This window comes from Ranitomeya imitator, chromosome 2, assembly GCF_032444005.1.
Source record: "Ranitomeya imitator isolate aRanImi1 chromosome 2, aRanImi1.pri, whole genome shotgun sequence".
NCBI lineage: Eukaryota > Metazoa > Chordata > Amphibia > Anura > Dendrobatidae > Ranitomeya > Ranitomeya imitator.
Window position 1 is genome coordinate 57,078,150 of NC_091283.1, and position 7,366 is coordinate 57,085,515.

Sequence of the window (7,366 nt, forward strand, 5' to 3'; positions counted from 1 at the left end):
CCTATCAGAAGTAGATGAAGTATGTTCCTGGGCATGTGTATTTGTGATATTTCACCCATAATCCCCATACAGAACAATAGTTATACCCATATTCCTATCAGAAGTAGATGAAGTATGTTCCTGGGCATGTGTATTTGTGATATTTCACCCATACTCCCCATACAGAACAATAGATATACCCATATTCCTATCAGAAGTAGATGAAGTATGTTCCTGAGCATGTGTATTTGTGATATTTCACCCATAATCCCCATACAGAACAATAATTATACCCATATTCCTATCAGAAGTAGATGAAGTATGTTCCTGAGCATGTGTATTTGTGATATTTCACCCATAATCCCCATACAGAACAATAGATATACCCATATTCCTATCAGAAGTAGATGAAGTATGTTCCTGGGCATGTGTATTTGTGATATTTCACCCATAATCCCCATACAGAACAATAGTTATACCCATATTCCTATCAGAAGTAGATGAAGTATGTTCCTGAGCATGTGTATTTGTGATATTTCACCCATAATCCCCATACAGAACAATAGATATACCCATATTCCTATCAGAAGTAGATGAAGTATGTTCCTGAGCATGTGTATTTGTGATATTTCACCCATAATCCCCATACAGAACAATTATACCCATATTCCTATCAGAAGTAGATGAAATATGTTCCTGGGCATGTGTATTTGTGATATTTCACCCATAATCCCCATACAGAACAATAATTATACCCATATTCCAATCAGAAGTAGATGAAGTATGTTCCTGAGCATGTGTATTTGTGATATTTCACCCATAATCCCCATACAGAACAATAATTATACCCATATTCCTATCAGAAGTAGATGAAGTATGTTCCTGGGCATGTGTATTTGTGATATTTCACCCATAATCCCCATACAGAACAATAGTTATACCCATATTCCTATCAGAAGTAGATGAAGTATGTTCCTGAGCATGTGTATTTGTGATATTTCACCCATAATCCCCATACAGAACAATTATACCCATATTCCTATCAGAAGTAGATGAAGTATGTTCCTGGGCATGTGTATTTGTGATATTTCACCCATAATCCCCATACAGAACAATAGATATACCCATATTCCTATCAGAAGTAGATGAAGTATGTTCCTGAGCATGTGTATTTGTGATATTTCACCCATAATCCCCATACAGAACAATTATACCCATATTCCTATCAGAAGTAGATGAAATATGTTCCTGGGCATGTGTATTTGTGATATTTCACCCATAATCCCCATACAGAACAATAGATATACCCATATTCCTATCAGAAGTAGATGAAGTATGTTCCTGAGCATGTGTATTTGTGATATTTCACCCATAATCCCCATACAGAACAATAGATATACCCATATTCCTATCAGAAGTAGATGAAATATGTTCCTGGCCATGTGTATTTGTGATATTTCACCCATAATCCCCATACAGAAGAATAGATATACCCATATTCCTATCAGAAGTAGATGAAGTATGTTCCTGAGCATGTGTATTTGTGATATTTCACCCATAATCCCCATACAGAACAATTATACCCATATTCCTATCAGAAGTAGATGAAATATGATCCTGGGCATGTGTATTTGTGATATTTCACCCATAATCCCCATACAGAACAATAGTTATACCCATATTCCTATCAGAAGTAGATGAAGTATGTTCCTGAGCATGTGTATTTGTGATATTTCACCCATAATCCCCATACAGAACAATTATACCCATATTCCTATCAGAAGTAGATGAAATATGTTCCTGGGCATGTGTATTTGTGATATTTCACCCATAATCCCCATACAGAACAATAATTATACCCATATTCCAATCAGAAGTAGATGAAGTATGTTCCTGGGCATGTGTATTTGTGATATTTCACCCATAATCCCCATACAGAACAATAGATATACCCATATTCCTATCAGAAGTAGATGAAGTATGTTCCTGGGCATGTGTATTTGTGATATTTCACCCATAATCCCCATACAGAACAATAATTATACCCATATTCCAATCAGAAGTAGATGAAGTATGTTCCTGGGCATGTGTATTTGTGATATTTCACCCATAATCCCCATACAGAACAATAGATATACCCATATTCCTATCAGAAGTAGATGAAGTATGTTCCTGGGCATGTGTATTTGTGATATTTCACCCATAATCCCCATACAGAACAATAGTTATACCCATATTCCTATCAGAAGTAGATGAAGTATGTTCCTGGGCATGTGTATTTGTGATATTTCACCCATAATCCCCATACAGAACAATAGATATACCCATATTCCTATCAGAAGTAGATGAAGTATGTTCCTGAGCATGTGTATTTGTGATATTTCACCCATAATCCCCATACAGAACAATAATTATACCCATATTCCTATCAGAAGTAGATGAAGTATGTTCCTGGGCATGTGTATTTGTGATATTTCACCCATAATCCCCATACAGAACAATAATTATACCCATATTCCTATCAGAAGTAGATGAAGTATGTTCCTGGGCATGTGTATTTGTGATATTTCACCCATAATCCCCATACAGAACAATAATTATACCCATATTCCTATCAGAAGTAGATGAAGTATGTTCCTGAGCATGTGTATTTGTGATATTTCACCCATAATCCCCATACAGAACAATAATTATACCCATATTCCTATCAGAAGTAGATGAAGTATGTTCCTGGGCATGTGTATTTGTGATATTTCTCCCATAATCCCCATACAGAACAATAATTATACCCATATTCCTATCAGAAGTAGATGAAATATGTTCCTGGGCATGTGTATTTGTGATATTTCACCCATAATCCCCATACAGATCAATAGTTATACCCATATTCCTATCAGAAGTAGATGAAGTATGTTCCTGAGCATGTGTATTTGTGATATTTCACCCATAATCCCCATACAGAACAATAGTTATACCCATATTCCTATCAGAAGTAGATGAAGTATGTTCCTGAGCATGTGTATTTGTGATATTTCACCCATAATCCCCATACAGAACAATTATACCCATATTCCTATCAGAAGTAGATGAAATATGTTCCTGGGCATGTGTATTTGTGATATTTCACCCATAATCCCCATACAGAACAATAGTTATACCCATATTCCTATCAGAAGTAGATGAAGTATGTTCCTGGGCATGTGTATTTGTGATATTTCACCCATAATCCCCATACAGAACAATAGTTATACCCATATTCCTATCAGAAGTAGATGAAATATGTTCCTGAGCATGTGTATTTGTGATATTTCACCCATAATCCCCATACAGAACAATAGATATACCCATATTCCAATCAGAAGTAGATGAAGTATGTTCCTGAGCATGTGTATTTGTGATATTTCACCCATAATCCCCATACAGAACAATTATACCCATATTCCTATCAGAAGTAGATGAAATATGTTCCTGGGCATGTGTATTTGTGATATTTCACCCATAATCCCCATACAGAACAATAGTTATACCCATATTCCTATCAGAAGTAGATGAAATATGTTCCTGAGCATGTGTATTTGTGATATTTCACCCATAATCCCCATACAGAACAATAGATATACCCATATTCCAATCAGAAGTAGATGAAGTATGTTCCTGGGCATGTGTATTTGTGATATTTCACCCATAATCCCCATACAGAACAATAGTTATACCCATATTCCTATCAGAAGTAGATGAAGTATGTTCCTGAGCATGTGTATTTGTGATATTTCACCCATAATCCCCATACAGAACAATAGATATACCCATATTCCTATCAGAAGTAGATGAAGTATGTTCCTGAGCATGTGTATTTGTGATATTTCACCCATAATCCCCATACAGAACAATTATACCCATATTCCTATCAGAAGTAGATGAAATATGTTCCTGGGCATGTGTATTTGTGATATTTCACCCATAATCCCCATACAGAACAATAATTATACCCATATTCCAATCAGAAGTAGATGAAGTATGTTCCTGGGCATGTGTATTTGTGATATTTCACCCATAATCCCCATACAGAACAATAGATATACCCATATTCCTATCAGAAGTAGATGAAGTATGTTCCTGGGCATGTGTATTTGTGATATTTCACCCATAATCCCCATACAGAACAATAGTTATACCCATATTCCTATCAGAAGTAGATGAAGTATGTTCCTGGGCATGTGTATTTGTGATATTTCACCCATACTCCCCATACAGAACAATAGATATACCCATATTCCTATCAGAAGTAGATGAAGTATGTTCCTGAGCATGTGTATTTGTGATATTTCACCCATAATCCCCATACAGAACAATAATTATACCCATATTCCTATCAGAAGTAGATGAAGTATGTTCCTGAGCATGTGTATTTGTGATATTTCACCCATAATCCCCATACAGAACAATAGATATACCCATATTCCTATCAGAAGTAGATGAAGTATGTTCCTGGGCATGTGTATTTGTGATATTTCACCCATAATCCCCATACAGAACAATAGTTATACCCATATTCCTATCAGAAGTAGATGAAGTATGTTCCTGGGCATGTGTATTTGTGATATTTCACCCATAATCCCCATACAGAACAATAATTATACTCATATTCCTATCAGAAGTAGATGAAGTATGCTCCTGAGCATGTGTATTTGTGATATTTCACCCATAATCCCCATACAGAACAATAGATATACCCATATTCCTATCAGAAGTAGATGAAGTATGTTCCTGGGCATGTGTATTTGTGATATTTCACCCATAATCCCCATACAGAACAATAGATATACCCATATTCCTATCAGAAGTAGATGAAGTATGTTCCTGGGCATGTGTATTTGTGATATTTCACCCATAATCCCCATACAGAACAATAGTTATACCCATATTCCTATCAGAAGTTGATGAAGTATGTTCCTGGGCATGTGTATTTGTGATATTTCACCCATAATCCCCATACAGATCAATAATTATACCCATATTCCTATCAGAAGTAGATGAAATATGTTCCTGGGCATGTGTATTTGTGATATTTCACCCATAATCCCCATACAGAACAATAATTATACCCATATTCCTATCAGAAGTAGATGAAATATGTTCCGGAGCATGTGTATTTGTGATATTTCACCCATAATCCCCATACAGAACAATAATTATACCCATATTCCTGTCAGAAGTAGATGAAGTATGTTCCTGGGCATGTGTATTTGTGATATTTCACCCATAATCCCCATACAGATCAATAGATATACCCATATTCCTATCAGAAGTAGATGAAATATGTTCCTGGGCATGTGTATTTGTGATATTTCACCCATAATCCCCATACAGAACAATAATTATACCCATATTCCTATCAGAAGTAGATGAAATATGTTCCTGGGCATGTGTATTTGTGATATTTCACCCATAATCCCCATACAGATCAATAGATATACCCATATTCCTATCAGAAGTAGATGAAATATGTTCCTGGGCATGTGTATTTGTGATATTTCACCCATAATCCCCATACAGATCAATAGATATACCCATATTCCTATCAGAAGTAGATGAAATATGTTCCTGGGCATGTGTATTTGTGATATTTCACCCATAATCCCCATACAGAACAATAATTATACCCATATTCCTATCAGAAGTAGATGAAATATGTTCCGGAGCATGTGTATTTGTGATATTTCACCCATAATCCCCATACAGAACAATAATTATACCCATATTCCTGTCAGAAGTAGATGAAGTATGTTCCTGGGCATGTGTATTTGTGATATTTCACCCATAATCCCCATACAGATCAATAGATATACCCATATTCCTATCAGAAGTAGATGAAATATGTTCCTGGGCATGTGTATTTGTGATATTTCACCCATAATCCCCATACAGAACAATAATTATACCCATATTCCTATCAGAAGTAGATGAAATATGTTCCGGAGCATGTGTATTTGTGATATTTCACCCATAATCCCCATACAGAACAATAATTATACCCATATTCCTGTCAGAAGTAGATGAAGTATGTTCCTGGGCATGTGTATTTGTGATATTTCACCCATAATCCCCATACAGAACAATAGTTATACCCATATTCCTATCAGAAGTAGATGAAGTATGTTCCTGAGCATGTGTATTTGTGATATTTCACCCATAATCCCCATACAGAACAATAATTATACCCATATTCCTATCAGAAGTAGATGAAATATGTTCCGGAGCATGTGTATTTGTGATATTTCACCCATAATCCCCATACAGAACAATAGTTATACCCATATTCCTATCAGAAGTAGATGAAGTATGTTCCTGAGCATGTGTATTTGTGATATTTCACCCATAATCCCCATACAGAACAATAGTTATACCCATATTCCTATCAGAAGTAGATGAAGTATGCTCCTGGGCATGTGTATTTGTGATATTTCACCCATAATCCCCATACAGAACAATAGTTATACCCATATTCCTATCAGAAGTAGATGAAGTATGTTCCTGAGCATGTGTATTTGTGATATTTCACCCATAATCCCCATACAGAACAATAATTATACCCATATTCCTATCAGAAGTAGATGAAGTATGTTCCGGAGCATGTGTATTTGTGATATTTCACCCATAATCCCCATACAGAACAATAGTTATACCCATATTCCTATCAGAAGTAGATGAAGTATGTTCCTGAGCATGTGTATTTGTGATATTTCACCCATTATCCCCATACAGAACAATAGTTATACCCATATTCCTATCAGAAGTAGATGAAGTATGCTCCTGGGCATGTGTATTTGTGATATTTCACCCATAATCCCCATACAGATCAATAGATATACCCATATTCCTATCAGAAGTAGATGAAATATGTTCCTGGGCATGTGTATTTGTGATATTTCACCCATAATCCCCATACAGATCAATAGATATACCCATATTCCTATCAGAAATAGATGAAATATGTTCCTGGGCATGTGTATTTGTGATATTTCACCCATAATCCCCATACAGAACAATAATTATACCCATATTCCTATCAGAAGTAGATGAAATATGTTCCGGAGCATGTGTATTTGTGATATTTCACCCATAATCCCCATACAGAACAATAATTATACCCATATTCCTGTCAGAAGTAGATGAAGTATGTTCCTGGGCATGTGTATTTGTGATATTTCACCCATAATCCCCATACAGATCAATAGATATACCCATATTCCTATCAGAAGTAGATGAAATATGTTCCTGGGCATGTGTATTTGTGATATTTCACCCATAATCCCCATACAGAACAATAATTATACCCATATTCCTATCAGAAGTAGATGAAATATGTTCCTGGGCATGTGTATTT